General features: G+C 42.4%; 1 protein-coding gene across 9 annotated transcripts in view; it reads left to right on the top strand.

Annotated features, from left to right (window-relative positions):
- The window catches only part of RNF152 (ring finger protein 152), a 54721-nt gene that overhangs the window by 13435 nt on the left and 24914 nt on the right, over positions 1-16372 (top strand). The window contains exon 1 of one of the 9 annotated variants that reach the window (XM_074899555.1): positions 16226-16302. The exons of 7 other annotated variants lie outside the window; for them this stretch is intronic. The gene's annotated coding sequence lies outside the window, so the exon portion shown is untranslated. Of the gene's footprint in view, positions 1-16225; positions 16303-16372 lie in introns of those variants that run through there. One more of the 9 variants, XM_074899561.1, reaches the window with a different exon arrangement.

The raw sequence follows: 16372 nt of genomic DNA, 5'->3' as shown, positions 1-16372 counted from the left end.
ATTGCTTAGGCTCCCAATACATGGCTGTGCTCAGCAGGCTGCCGCCCACCTCCATGAAGCGTGACGTACGTAGCGTTGTCACACCGAGGTTATTTCAGAGGGACATGGAAGCTTTGTACCCAGGGCTGTGCAATCTAAGGGCACATTGTTTAAGCTGGAGAGATGCTTGATGAGAGGCCAAGATGGGTTATTTGCATTACTGATGAGTTGATTAGTAGATGGTATTTGTGGATCTCATTAGAGACCCGTGGAAGATTGGGATCAAACAGAAAGGGGAGTCTGGATGGGTGTGGGGTTGTGTGTTTATGTGTGTAATGGGAAAGGGAAGCTGGAAAATGCCAATTGTGGCATGTGCTCTCAAATGCAAACAAAGGCAGCCATTACACACTTTCAACAGAGGCTCAGATGCTCCTCGGTATTGGTGTCACTGTGGGTCAGCAGCGTACTCCAGGGCCATAGGAAGAGTGCAGGGGGATCTGATCATAATCCTCTGAATGTCAGTTTAGAACTGATGATTGGCTTCCTTTGTGTAGAAATACCTTTATTTTTAGAGGTGAAATCAAAGGGCCACGCCCTTTGGTCCAAAACTATTTAGTCTTAATATTTGTTGCATGCTCAGCTGACTGAATTAGTTCAAATGGAAAATGCGTTTTTCCAAACCAGAAAACTTCCATGAAAAATGTTTTCCACCCGTTTTTAAATTTCACAGCAAAATACAAAAAGATCCCTCTTCTCTGCTTCCTTCTCTCACCCTCTTTTTTCTATGTTTCTCTCAGTGGCAAAATAAGAAAAGTAAAAGGTTGAAGAAAAGGCTTTATACGGACACACACATGTATGCATGGAGGAAAACCAAAAATATATATATATATTTGATTTAACAAGAAAAGGCTAGTAAAAATCAGTGATTTATGTAAATTTGCTTTTAAGAAAAAGATGCATTTATCAACTTGCAGTAATTTTGCAAGTTCACAGAATCATAGAATGGTTTGGGTTGAGAAGGACCTTAAAGATCATCCAGTTTCACTCCCCCTGCCATGGGCTGGGACACCTTCCACTAGACCAGGTTGCCCCAAGCCCCGTCCCACTTGGCCTTGAGCACTGCCAGGGAGGGGGCAGCCACAACTTATCTGGGAAACCTGTTCCAATGTCTCACCACCCTCACTGTAAGGAATTTATTCCTTATATATAATCTAAACCTGCTCTTTTTCAGTTTAAAACTGTTACGTCTCATCCTATCACTTCACTCCCTGATAGAGTCCCTCCCCACCTTTCCTGTAGGTCCCTTTTACGTACTGGAAGGCTGCTATAAGGTTTCCCCCAAGCCTTCACTTCTCCAGGCTGAACAACCCCAATTCTCTCAGCCTGTCCTCATCAGGGAGGTGCTCCAACCCCTCGATCATCTTTGTGGCCTCCTCTGGACGTGCTTGAGCAGGTCCATGTCGTTCTGATGTTGGGGGCCTCAGAGCTGAACACAGCACTCCAGGTGGGGTCTTGTAAGAGCAGATAGAGTGGCAAAATCCCCTCCCTTGACCTGCTGGCCACACTTCTCTTGATGCAGCTTGGGATGTGATTGGCTTTCTGGACTGCGATTGCACATTGCTGGCTCGTAGTTTTCCATCCCCCAAGTTCTTCTCCTCAGGGCTGCTCTCAATCCACTCATCCCCCAGCCTGTATTTGTGTTTGGGATTGCCCTGACCCATGTGCAGGACCTTGCAGTTGGCCTTGTTTGCATGGACCCACCTCTCAATCCTCTCAAGATCCCTCTAGATGGCATTCTCTTTCCTCCAGCGTGTCGACTCGCCACACAGCTTGGTGTTGTCAGCAGACTTGCTGAGGGTGCACTTGATCCCACTGCCCAGGTCACCAGCGTTAAACAGCACCGGTCCCAACACGGACCCCCAAGGAACACCACTCGTCCCTGGTCTCCTTGGACATTGAGCCGTTCACTGCAAGTCTTTGAGTGTGACCATCGAGCCAATTCCTTATCCACCGAGTGGTCCATCCATCAAATCCACGTCTCTCCAATTTAGAGACAAGGATGTCATGTGGGACAGTGTCAGATGCTTTGCACAAGTTCAGGTAGATTATGTTCAATTACTTTTCCCTCATCCACCAGCACTGTAACCCCATCATAGGAGGCCACCACATTTGTCAGGCATGATTTGCCCTTAGTGAAGCTATGTTGGCTGTCACCAATCACCTCCTTATTTTCCATGTGCCCAAGCATAGTTTCCAGGAGGATCCACTCCATGATCTTGCCGGGCACAGATATGAGACTGACTGCTTTGTAGTTCCCTGGGTTTTACTTTTTTCCCTTTTAAAAATGGAGGTTGTTTCCCCTTTTCCAGTCAGTGGGAACTTCGCCAGACTGATACAACTTCCCAAATACAATGGATGGTGGCTTAGCCACTTTATCGGCCAGTTTCCCTCAGAATCCGTGGATGCGTTTCATCAGGTCCCATGGATTTGTGCACCTTCATGTTCCTTAGATGGTCACAAACCTGATCGTCTCCTACAGTGGGTGGTTCTTCATTCTCCCAGTACCTGCCTTTGCCTTCTGTGTCCTGGATGGTGTGACTGAAGCACTTGGCAGTGAAGGCTGAGACAGAAAGGTCATTTGAGATAGAAAGGACTGAGGCTGAGTACCTCAGCTTTCTCCATATCCTGGGTATCCAGGTCTCTTGTTTCCTTCCAGAGAGGGCCTGCATTTTCTTTAGTCTTCCTTTGTTCACTAACGTACCTATAGAAGCTTTTTTTGTTGCCCTTGACATTCCTGGCCAGATTTAATTCTGTCAGGGCTTTGGCTTTCCTAACGTGATCCCTGACTGCTCAGACAGTTCCTCTGTATTCCTCCCAGGCTACCTGTCCTTTCTTCCACCCTCTGTAGGCTTCCTTTTTGTGTCTGAGCTTGTCCAGGAGCTACTTGTTCATCCATGCAGGCCTTCTGGTGTTCTTGCATGACTTTCTTGGGCCCCTCTTCCCTTCAGAGCTTTGCCCCATGCTACTCTGCCAAGCAAGATCCCTGAAGAGGCCAGAGTCTGCTCTCCTGAAGTCCAGGGTAGTGAGCTTGCTGTTTGCTCTCCTCGCTGCTTTAAGGATCTTGAACTCCACTATTTCATGGTCACTGCAGCCAAGGCTGCCCTTGAGCTTCACACTCCCTGCCAGCCCCTCCTTGTTTCTGAGAACAAGGTCCAGCACAGCACCTCCTCGTTGGCTCCTCTTATCACTTGGAGAAGGAAGTTGTCATCAACGCATTCCAGGAGCCTCCTGGATTGTTTATGCCCTGTTGTGTTGTCCCTCCAACAGATACCATGGTGGTTGAAATCCCCCATAAGGACCAGGACTTGTGAAAGTGAGGCTGCTCCTATGTGTCCTTAGAAGGTCTCATCTGCTTAATTCTTTTGGTCAGGTGGCCTGTAGCAGACCCCCCAGTATAATGTCTCCCATCCCTGCCCTCCCTTTAATCCTGACCCTTAAGCTCTTGGCTGGCTCCTCAGCCATCCCCAGGCAGACCTCCATGCGCTCCAACTGGTCACTGACATAGAGGTCACTGACAAAGTAATTCCACTTTGTATTCTGGTAGTACATAAATGTAGGTTTGATTCTCCACTTTCTTCATTTTGTTTATGCTTTTCTAACTACAGCATGGTTGCATTGATTTAAAACTAGTCTAGGGTATTGGATAGCCATGTGCAATTATTTTTCTGTTAGCTCACTAGCTGCTTTTTTTTTTTTTTGATATTAGTACCACAGGTAGTGGCAACTCCTAGCTCTGCAGTGTGTGGTGTACTTCTTTGAGTGGCCTGACCTGCCTGCTGCTTAGCTGTCCCTGCATCGCAGTGCAGGAGCCTCTCTTCTCCATTTGTTTCATGACACACGGGTCTGAGCAAAAGCCAGCAACTGCTTTCAGAGGGTCTGAAGCTGCTGGTGTGATATGCTGCATATTCTTGAAATGTGTCACCTTCCCCCTTTTCCAAATCAAATCAAAGAGGGTAATGTGCAGATCCTGTTTTATTTCAGCATTACTTGCTTATTCGGTGGAGAGGACACAGGAAACACATGTAGTCGCCTAGGTGGATGAAACCATCTTTGAGTGTTTCAGTAACGTCACACATGACAAATTCTGAGCTTTTGTGTGAAATAACTGTGCCTCTTTCAAGAGAGGAAAATCCTTTACTACTTTTAAAAGCTTTTGGGAAATTGTGGGTTAAATAACTACCTCTATGACCACATTAACATTTTATTTTCTTGCCTCTTCTCTGATTGCAGGCAAGATAAGCAGGCAACAAGCTAAAAGGAAAAAAAAAAGTGGATAAGGTAGAGGTTAGTTTGTTTGGTGTTTTGTTTGTTTTACTTCAGTGCATCTTTCTTGTCTGCATCTGACTCCTGGCAGTGTTTTGTGACCTCCAGTGAATTCCATCAGTGTTCTCCATTAGAGCCTCCTGAGCAGGCAAAAACCTACAAGCCAGAGCACTGAAAGCACTGAACTGCCCAAAAGGAACAGCATCTTCCATCAGCTCTTCCTCTTTTCTCCCATGTTGGTGAGTATCGGGGAAATTGTTTAAATCAGCTGAGCTTTATTGGAAAAGAAAAAAAAAAACAGCAAACCTTCAACATTTGGAGAGGATTACAAAGAGGATTGAGCACTACTGTTCCTCCTCGGGACACTTGTGCATTCATTGCTGGCCTTATTTTAATATTTTTTATATTTAGTTTTTGAAGATCAGCTTCATCTGAAAAGAGAACTGTGATTTGGTTGTAGTGCACCTAGGAGTGGGGGTGGTTCTCATGTGTCAGGATACAGGTGTTTAGACTCTCTGGAGCTTGAATATTCTTGATACGAAAGTTAGGAGTCACTTAAGCATTAGCTGAAGAAGAAAATGTCTTAGGCCACTGCAAAAATCATAAACAGAAGAAATACAAGTTACAGTCCTTTAGTGCTACATAAAAGGAGACTGCTAAGTATGTTTCCTGGGTAAGCAAACCAGTTTGTGAACTGTATTGTATTACTTTTTTTGTAAATGTCCCCATTTCATCAGCTCCTGTACTGAGATAGATTGCTGGCGCCTTACCTTCTGCAACCAAAAAGCTAGAAGAAAGAGGTTTGTAGGAGTAGCAATTTCAGGAGATTGCTTGGAATTGCAAACTGCTTATTAGGTTTCTTTGAATTATTGGGTGATGTATTTGGTACCTGGTATTTTGTTTCACAAGTACATAATGTAAATAAATTTGATTAGAATAGTGCTCATATACTTTCCATCAGTCTTTTGGCTGGATTTTCTAGCTTGGTAAAGCACAGAACTCCAGGTATTGACAAAATCTCTTCCTGTGCATCCTTTTCCTGTGAAAAGCTGGTGCAAAATACTTCTGTTCTAGCAAAGGGAAAGACTAGTAGGTGTGCTGCATTTCCCAAATCCATACACATCTCTGTGCCACTTTGAGGATGCATGCACACGATTTAAACATTCCTTCATCACAGTTCAAGATGCCCTCTTTCACTGTGCCTCGGTTGCAACTGCCCGGCTCACTTACAGATCTCACACCAGTAGAGGAAGTCAGACGTAGCATCCACCTGACCTTACCTGTTAAGAAAAGGTGCTGGGCATCTGGGAGGCACAAACACCATCTTGCAACCCTCATTCTCTTCTCAGGAAAGCTGATGCTAATCAGAAAGAGCTAGAGAAGCAGTCCACACATTGTCAGCTTCCCAGATCTTGAGAGTGTGATGGCTGTTTGGAAGCAATGAAAATAGATGGCCATGTGCCCAGTACAAGAAATTATTAACTCCACTGTATTTATTTTTATAGTGAAATTGCATTTTCACATCTCCACAAGAGATACTTTAGAGGGATGCAAACCCAGAAAAGCTGCTTTTTTTTTTTTTTTTTTTTGTGGACATAGTGACTTTGGCACAGATGTGATAAAACTATCTACTCTCTTGTTGAAAACACACCGAGCTGGTAATACTGCAGTTTTGCTAAGGAAATTAACTGGGTGATGCAGATATGGTGGATGGAGGTCTTTACACTCCAGACTGACATTGCTGTGCAGAAAAAGGTATGACGGAAAGGCATAGCTTTAGCAAAGTTACGTGACCATGATTTCAGAGTGAAACACAGAATTAAAAGCTACCTGGAAAATAGATGGAAATTTAACTTAACTTTTTAGTGAGTCAGGAAGTCACTTAAGATTTGAGTCATGTTTTTTAAGGGTGTTTTAACAGGACTTTCAGAGTTACGTTTCACTGCTTTCAAATTGATATGCATGTAAAAGCTTGAGAACGCTAAGTTTGTGCTTCTGAATTGGATAGTTAGTAGCTTGGCCACCTGCTTTTTGTGTTTGCATGCAAAATAATTTTCATTAGCAGTAGAGCATTCCGTGTGCATATAGTGGGTGTTATAACTAATCTGCATGCAAACAAAGTAGGTCTGTGAAATGCAGGTGACCATGTAGGTAAGACTGCATACTTGCGTAAGGCCCCTAGATTGTGTCTTGTCTTAAAAGCAGAAGGGGAAAAAAAAAAGAGCAGAGAGGGTGCAGGTTACCTGGTTATTGTAGTTAGGATCCAGTCCGCTTCAGTCATTGCAGCATGCTGTTAGAGGATTATGCAGGGCTCTGTTTCAACTGGTCTGCAAAATGACTCAGAGTAAGAATTGACAGTGAGGTCATGTGGATTTTATTTTAAAGGACCTGTTGGGCTAATTAGACTATGTTATGTGCCTTAGTATTAGTTAAGAATGCCCAGAGTTACTGGTAAGAGTTCAACCTTTAATTTTCTGCTGGAATCAGCTTCCCTTCAGGATTCACAGATGTACAGCTGTTGTCATTAGAGACTGTAACATATTAAACCCCAAAGCACTGTACAAATTATGGGGGAAGGAAAGAAGCTGCAGAAGGTAGGAGGGGAATTAATTATATCGTGAGGGCCACACTGAACAAGCAGATGGCTTAACACTCAGTGTCACAAGAGGAAGATTGGTTGTATCAGTGTTTAGTAACTACTTTCACCGAGTCTGTTCATGTGCATATAATATATATAAAAAAAATTAGATGCTGCTGTGATTAGGTATAATGACTTATTATGTAGTTCTGTGAACAAGACAAGAGAAAAAGTAAGACTTGCAGACTCTTATTTCTTTTGCTCATTATGAAAATTCAGTTCCTTTTTCTCCACCTCTGGGCACTCCAAATGTTGCTTGCAATGTTATCTGTGTTCACCCTTGTTTCCAGCTCGCTCTCTGTCCCTACCCACCTCTTGTTCTTCGTGTCCTTAGCCTCCAGCCTCCCATAGGGAGTCCAGTGTCTTCTGCTGCTTTCTGCATCCTCTCTGTACCCTGTCTAATCTTCAGATGTAATCAGGTAGATTTTTAGTTTCCCCTTAATTTCTGTAGCATATGTTTGTTCGATTTTTTTTTTTTTTTAAATTAAAAAAAGGTGTCTGTCCAGTGTTGGTTTACAGATACAGTGAATGATGGGTAGAGACCTTAGAAAAAGAGTTATTTCTACAAGGAAGCTCTCTCAGTATATATCTTGTCAAACTTTACATGGCTGAAAATATCTTCATCTCTTGACCTGGAATTCCAGAGGGGTAATTTTATTGAGGTTCAGACTCACAGGTTTTATATTGTAGAAAGTTTGTGTCCAGTAAGGAAAAGCCTTCATCTCTCATACACTGTTGGCTGTTTAAAGTCCAGAGGCAAAATTCAAGTCTGGAAGCGTGAGGCTGTGTGCCTGTGGGGGGGCTTTGTCTATCAAAACCATGTCTTTGTACTGCCAGATGGTGGGGCAGTATGATCAGATTAACCAAAACATGCAGTGGGGTGGGGTTTTTTTGCCAGTTGCGGGAAGCAGAGGACTACTTGACTTGTCATAAAAGTCTGCTGGGCAAATACATTTAACCAGTAAAAAGAGTCTCAAGTGATGCTGTGTTGTGTGCCTGTGATATCTATGAATGGCTCTTGTGTGCCTCAAGATCAGCTTTGCTTTTGTGTGACATGCTGACCATGTGCTGGCAAAGGTTACAGGGTGGCACAGGGAGTCTGTCCCAGCGTGATGTTCAGCTTGGTATTCTTCCTCCAGTAGAAGACTGGCTTTTTTTTTCTGGTTGGGTTTTGATCCAGAAAAAGTAACCCCTGTCATCAGTGAACCACTGGGTGGGTACAACATGCATGTTGTACACTACATGTCCCAAGCATCACGGCATGCCCAGTTAGCAGTGGTGGCCAGCGTTGAGTCCAGAGCAGTTCCTTCTCTTTGAGCTGTTTCTGGTGTTGGCACAGCCTAAGCTAAACTTAAGCCGTCTGAATACCGGCTTAGCTAACTTGTTTTTCTTTGGGACTATTCAGTCTTCCCAGTCCAGGCAAACATTGCTTCATTCCCCCTCTCCAAAGGCTGTTGTTACTTGTTACTTTTTCCCTTGTTCTCCTCCCCCCCACCCGGACTAAAAACTCTCAGTGGCACCTCCAGTGATGTTTCATTGCCATGCAAAAGGAGGAAAGTACTTTGTCAGCAGCCTACTTCAGGCAGAGAAATTTATATCTGTGAGAAGCATATGTACAGAACAGCAATTACTGAGATCATCAATATTTATACAGCAGATAATAGTCATCATGGACAAGATGAATATTGTCACAACAGCAATAGCTGCTTGAGGTGGGGGGGATGCAAAATGTAACTGCTAGGTTTCTTTAAACAGGATAATTATTTAACTTTCAAGTGATTGGTGAAAACAGCTTAAAGTCTGAGTTAAATATTCAGTGGGAGTTCATCTGCTTCTAGAAAGTAAAAAAAATGCACCTATCCTGTCTACCCTCATGTCACACAGTGACAGCTGACTGCTGTGTTGTCCTTTACATGTGGCTTTTGCTGAAGGCAATGCTGGTTCCAGTTGCTGAACAAGGAATCATAAAAAAATAACAAAAAAAACTAAAACAAAACAAAAAAAATTGAGCAGCTTGTTTTGAAAATGAATTTTTGTTACGTCTGCTGTGGACAGACATGTTTGTGGCTGAGGTGGAGGCATGGTTGCACATGCTTTAATTTTAAAAGCCATACCCCAGTGTCTGATGGAAGGTAGCCATCCTTAGGCAGGTTTTTTACCAGAGCTTTCCAGCATCCTGCCCACTGGCTGATGCAATGCCAGCCGCCTTGGTGGTGCCTGGCTGGACAGACGGCCCAGTGAGTCCCCAGCCTGGCTCCTGCTCAACAGCTGACCAGAGGGGCAGCCTGGGTGGAGGGAGGCTTCCAGTTTGCACAGGAGATGCAGCTCCTGATTTCTGCAAAGAGAATGCTTCCTTCCACCCACCCTTTTTATCCTTTGCATGGCAGCGTGGTTATTCAGTGAGTTTACCTTCACAGGCAAGAAAATCTGCTAGGTTGCCCTGTTTTTGAGAAGTATTAAATCAAAAACTACTTGCATGTGAGCTGTTTGCTATGGGTAGTTTACTTGTGGACTTTTTTCTTATGATTGTGAAATGTCTCTGAATAGCTCCATTTTTTCTTTATACTGAGTGAGTCTTTGTATGTGACTTGAGTATTTGAATCCCTGCACCTTCTTGATTTCTTTCACTTGAGGGGGAACAGTGGACAGGAGCATGCAGAACTTGATGTTCAGCATTTAGCTCAGTTGGGTTGGCTGTCATTTGCAATGTCAGTCACACAGCTCAAAGTTTTCAATACACCAAGGCAACTCAAGAACATTTTCAGCAGAGTAGATCCATAAAGTAGATCGTTACAAACTGTGGTATCAAACTTCCAGCTACTGTATTCTGTGGGATGCAGACAACGAGGGTTCTTGTGCAATGCTGGGAGAAAAGTTGGCCCAAGAGTGGGGTTTGCAAAAGCCTGCATCTCAAATAAGGAGATGTTTGAGCTGGCTAAAGCAAGGGGAAATCAAGAGGATGTCTTTTAAGCTGGCAGCTCTCTTTCTGTTCCAGGAAGATGTGCTGAACTGCTCCGTTTTATTCCTTTCTGGAGTGAGGCACCTTCTGCTGAGATACAAGCAATGGAGGAGCTAGTGGTTGCTCTCTCTGAGTTAGGTCTGATAGCCCAAAGGAAGCTAAGACTGAGCTCCCACGTTTGTCTGGTAGCATTTGATCATGGATCTTTTTATTTTCATAGTTAAGCCCATTAGACTGCCTGGATTCTAGCCCTTCTCCAAATGAATTTTTAATATAAAATAATTAAACATTCATTGGAGCAGGGACAGGAACCCAGGTCTCTGCCTTACCCTCATACTCACTTTTCCTTTCTGACCTGAATATTGAATTATGCACTTCAAAGTGTTATGAGGTCAGCAGGAGGGATTGGTGGAGCTCTGCTGAGCTACTGAAATTGCTAGTACTTAAAACTTTCATCTGGGAGAAGGGAAAAGAATATCATTTTGTCAGATTTACCTTTAGTGAATGAAAATTTCCTTCTGCCATGAGCATACCCAGGTTCTTGTGTGGGTTCACTGAGTCTGCCACGGGCATGTGGCTTGGAGAAGTCCTGACCCTGTTGCATGCAGCTTACTTGGGACAGAAGGCTTGTTTGAAGCTAAATTTAGGCCAGTTTAGATTTTCCTGATGCAGGTAAAACTGAGATGTCCAATAATGGCCATATTAATACTTCAGACACTTGTCCCCAGTGCATAACTCTTAATAGAGATGTTTTCTGAATTGCAGATCACAGAAGCAGTATGGCAACAACGTGTCTTTAAACTTTTTCTTAAGGAGTACCCCCTAATTTTTTACTGATGATGGTGTAATCTTTGCTCAGAATTTAAGCTCACCGTCAACAGACTTTTGGTTACCTTCCCCAGATTACTTTGAGTCAGCCACTGTTGAGACTCTGTTGGGGACTCTCTACAGAAGTGTTAATTCAGGTATTTTCTTCTTCCTGAGGTTCTGCCTTGAGGAAAGTAAGTACTAGCCACCTCTTGGAGAGAATGCTGCAATTCATAAGCCAGCCCCTTATGTAGGTGAGCCAGCCCTGTGATAGACCCATGCTTGATGCATTTACTGCTCCTTCAGTTGCATTGCAGCTCAGAATAGCCTTTTTTTTTTTTTTTTTTTCCAGAGTAAGGGGAAGAACAAGGGGCCATTGAAAAGAGCCGGTAATCAGTACTACTGATATTCCAGATTATTGAATTGTGTTGAAATAATAAGTTTTTTTCATCAGGCTAGATTGTTTGTGCCTAATTCTCTGAATCTTTTTTTTTTCATTGCAGTAACTTGCACAGGGATCTGGAGTTTACCAAAGGGATTGCTTCCTGTCATGTTTAAGTGGGTACTGTGTTTTGTCTGTCTTGTTCCATTGCTAAACCCAGACCCATTTGTATTCTAGAAGCAGATGTTAGCAGTGTGAGGAAATGGGGCGCTTGCAGCATCCAGAAACCATGAGCTCCTCTATTTCTGTTTCACTTCACTGTCAAATGCTGGGGCACCACTGAAGACTGTGTTTCTGTTGCACTGGTGCAGCCTAGCTAAAGCCTTGAGGGGTTTTGATGAATAAGGGTTTAAAGATCCAGTCCTGTGTAGTGGTTTTCTTTTAAACTAAAAATGGGAAGAATTGTGTGGTGAATGATGGAGTCAGGGATATATTGCTACGAAGCCTCAGGAATGTTCCCGAAGCAGAAAAATCCCTCCTCCTTAGCTTCTGAGCAGTAAAAGTGTGAAGCTGTTTGCCTCTTCAGTTGGTTTTGCAGCGGGTTTGAAGATTTGTTCTGCATTGTCTTCTGGAAGTTTTTTCTGCATCCTAATTTTGTCGAAGTTCATTGGTTTGTTTTATGGAGAGGAAAAAAAACCCAAATCTCCTTTCACTGAACCAACAGGATTGAAAGGTTAGGTTTAGGAATGCTAGCGCCATCTCCCATGGAACTGTAATTAGCATACTTTGTTTTCCCCTTCCTTCCCTGGGGCTTGACTTTATGGCTGGCTTCCATCTCCTCTTTTCATGTTGAGTTGCTATTGTGGTTATGGGAGATGTAATCTAGCTGGGAAACACAATCCGTGTTGGAGAATGGGAACATGGGTCATCCTGTCTGCAAGTACCTTCAGCTGGTATAAGCAGCATTTCAGTTCTGAAAATGGTTTGCCTAATTTGCAGTATTTAGTAGAAAGGCAACACTTAGTACCTTAGTACAGGTAACGTAACTTCGTTTCACTTCATTCATGAGGTGTTCATTTGAAACCCTAAATTTTCATTACAACTCCCTTTTCTCTAATTTTATTTCCAATCAGCATCTTTGCTTAATTTGCAAGTGAAAAATACCATTTTTAATGGCCTTGCCCTGCAGCAGTAAGTGTGATACTAGGATACTGGAATTTGCTGTAAGTTTTAAGTACAGCAAGTAGGAGATGATGATTTGATTTGCCTGTGGAAACTTCTCTTGCTGGTCTGGCATAAGTATTTTTGAAGCATGGAGTGGAGTGAGACTGGGAATGGAAATAAAGTACTCTTAAGACTTTGGATTTTACTTTCTGAAGTAGATTCCTGTCTTAAAATAGAAATCAACAGAAATACTGGAGTTGTGTTGATTGAAGAGACTGATACGTAGTTTGTGGAGTAGAAAATGTGTCAGTGTATGAAGATTAAGCATGTGTGGAAGACTGAGAGAATTCGGTGAAGTCGTATTGCTCCCAAATTTGCTTTTAATAAACAGTGAGCTGTTTTTACAAGGATGCTGTTGCTACTGTTATGGTTGGCTAATTAGCAACCTCCCTTCAGAAGAAAAGTGGCCATCCTGAAAGTTTTCAAGTATACAAAAACTTGTTCTTTTTATTCTCCCAATGTCATGGTGTCTTCTGTCTTTTTTTTGCCACCTCTTGCAAACTGCCACTCTCGCTCTTTGTGTGACTTCCACAGAAAACGCAAGTAATAGCAGTTGAAAGGGAATTTTAAAACAGATAGGGAAATCTAGGACATGTAATGATTTTGAGGTGGTCTTAAAAATCCCGCAGTTGCCTTTTTTGAAAGCATTTGCTGAGTATTTTGAGATTTGGCCTCACTCTTCTTTATGTAAAGGTTCGGACGAGTGAGGCTTTCCTCTCAGAGCATGTCACATACACGGACATTTGGGGGAAGCAGGGCTGCTTGTGGGATGACATGTTCTCCACTGGAAGGGTTTCTGGGCAAGTTTGGCCCAATTTGCTCTTGAGAACAATTTTTGTGAAGGACACTTTGCCCAGCTCAGTGGAACTGCTTCATATGGAGGGGGATCACTGGCGCAAAAAAATGCTGGCAGGACTGGACCCAGGCTGCTTTTCACATCTTTAAAGAAATTGTTTATCCATCTACAAAGTCCTTGTCATTATTGTTTTTTAAACTAATATGTAATTTATAATTATTTTCATTCATAAATGAATTCATACTATCATACTGGCATTCCTGAACCTCCTTGCAAAAGGGCAAGGTAAGCTGGTGAAAAGGATTTTGGTAAGGAAATGTGCATTTTAAGAGGATATTATTTATGCCCATGCTAAAAATAGTTTGGAGAAAAAAACTTCACACTGACTTCCCTTATGGAGTCCTGATTTACAGTCCCGGTCTTTTCCAATGCAGCCACATCCCTGACACAAGAAGGCATGAGCTAGAGGGCTGCCTATGGTCACACCTTGGTAATGAGGAATTATTTAAAAAGACAGGTGGCAATTCTGTGACATGTTTGCCTTTTTCCTTATCTCCAATTGTTTGGAGTCAGCATGACCCAAAAATAAGTGGTGGTGTTTGGTGAAGGGCAATGGAAAGATGACTCCATGCCTACAGGAACTTTACTGCTGTAGCCCATGGAGGAGCTTCATATTTTGAGGAACCTGACTAATTTTTTGCAATGTTACAGGGTAACATTCCTGTGCTACTCCTTCCTCTGCTGGCTGAAACTCCACTATGTGATTCATTGGAGAAACTTACCTTTTATGTTAATGGGTAGTTATGAAACAAGAACAAAAAAACATCATGCACTGGCAATTTAATGAAGTGATAAGAATCTACAACTTTGTCCTTCAATAAGATTATAAACTGAGGTTTTTTTGGTTGGATTTTTTTTTGATAGGGTTTTGTTTGGTTGTTGTTTTTTTTTTTTTTTTTTTTCAAATAAAGAGAGACACAGAAGTGGCTGCAACCTGTACACATCAGGATATCATTGGAACTTTTCAGTTCAATCCTTTAAAGGTCTCATTTTTCTAGCACTTGTGCTCAATTCTTTTGTGTAATTTTGAACAATACACAATAGCATTTTTCCATCAGCAAAGGCCTGTGCATTTCAGTGACCTTTACTGCTTTCTTTAGAGGGGTTATGCAATTAGACATAAGGGAATGAAAATATTTAATGATTTTTTTTTCTTAAAGAAGATCTTATGCCTGTGTTGTTATGGTTGTACTACTCACATTAAAGCACCTGTGGTTTGCACCTGCACTCTTATTTTGAGGAGCCTGAAAGCCTACTTGCAAAAAATGCTCATTTGTGAAAATAAAGCTAAAAAAAGAATATAGGTGGATAGAATGATAATCTTTAAAAGCAAGAAGCTTTCCTTCCAATGTTCCTTACCTCTTTGGTCCCCCTTCTCCATTAAATATACGATATTTTCTTCTAAATTTAAATTCAGAACTTACAAAGGGATTGGCCCTTTTCATATCTATAGACTAGTCAGTGCCAGAGAATTTTGCGCGCCTTTCTGAACCCGCTTACAATGCACTTGTCTACATTTTGCTGCTTGGGAACATTAAAGCTCCTGAGAGTCCACACTAATTGCAGTCTCCTCTATCAAGAGAGGTTGCTCATTAGAGAAGTCAGTTTTTTGGATCTAATAGCAAGGAGAATACAGATGCCTGGGCACCCCTTAGTTCTGCTTCCTGATCAGGTGGATGGAATATCAAGGAGGGCATCCATGCATCTGTTCAGGGAGATCCATGGGAACAAAAGCTCCGAGTAAGTTCTTACAGCAACAACTGCACAACTTGCGAACTTGGAAGTATTTCTGATGTCTCATGATAATCACCAGACAGTTACACGCTTCATTGCTGCTCAGTGTTAAGATTGGTGTGGGTTACAGTTATGCTTCATGACTTGCTTTTCCACAGGTGAATATTTTATGAACCAAATCCACATTGGGATGGCACCTAGAAAGGCAGAGTAAGCAAGAACAGTTGCCCCATTCTTCTTTCCATGCCATCAGCCCATCTTTGTGTATTAGAAGAGACTTGCTCTAAAAACAGGTGTTGAGCAAACTTCTGTGCAACGCATAGTACATAAACCTTGAGCTGAGTCATGTAGCTTTCAGAGGGTAATGTCAGTGAACCATCAAGAAAAAAGGTATGTGTTTATGCTTGTGAGGAAGTGAGTTTGGAATTCTAGATAAAAATGAATTTCCTAAAACACAATGGATATTATGTGTCATTGATTGTGACTTCCTTCTGCAAGAAGGACACATTACGTGATTTTATTTGGTTAGTTTGTTGTCCATATCCGCAGATATGACCAAAAACTCTTTCAGTTTTGTGCCCATTTATATATGGGGCCAATTACAGGGGGAAATGCCGGTGATCCACTGACAAATACAGGAGAGGAAAGGAAATTACTTTCTGACAGATCTTTTCTGCTGTTTCTATATGAGCAGATGGATCCCATGGTACAGGTTTGCCTTTCAGGAGAGAGAGTTTAAGTGGTAAATACTTAGGCTTTTTTCAAGAAGGCTGGTTATTTTCCATATTTGTATATCCTCTAGGTAATTCATAAAGACTTCTGATAAAAATGCAGGCTTTTTTTCCACCCACTTGTATGACCTTTGGTGTTTTAAACTCTAAACTTTCACATGAGAGAACAATGTTGGAATTGCGTCTTTGTCATCTGAGCCAGTTCATTCTTTCTAAACAGTGACTTCCATACTTGATGCCTAGAGTTGGACAAAACCAACTGAATTTCACAGTTTTTCTATGAGAATAGCATAGTCTCCCTAGGTTTAAGGGTACCTCCTCCTATCACCCCAAGTTGCAGAGTGTTTTAAAGAGCCTTATTTTGAAGACTGAAGGATTGGGAGGGTTTCCAGCAAGAGCAAAACAAACAGTTGCTCTTAGAGTTGGATGACAGTTTCAAAGATCAGATGAGCCACAGCTCTTTAAGGTGAATTTATTTCTTCTGGCTGACAGGACTACTAGGCAGCAGCTTTCCTGACAGTCAGTGTTTGACTGGAAGAAGTGCTGGCTTGACTGACGTAGCTACAGGAGGAACACGAGTGTTGGGGCAAGGCAGAAGGCTTGGAGGAGCGTGGGAGTCTTCAGCACGCCTAAAGGAACCATCTGTAGTGATGCCTCCTAACCATACAGGTGAACTGTTATGTATGTGTAGGGCATAGCTAAAAATAAACAGAAGGGAAACTGTTTTCCTAATCATTAG

This window comes from Athene noctua, chromosome 2 (genome assembly GCF_965140245.1).
Source record: "Athene noctua chromosome 2, bAthNoc1.hap1.1, whole genome shotgun sequence".
Classification (NCBI taxonomy): Eukaryota; Metazoa; Chordata; class Aves; order Strigiformes; family Strigidae; genus Athene; species Athene noctua.
Note: the sequence above shows the minus strand (reverse complement) of the source record. Positions and strands in the feature narration are given on the sequence as shown.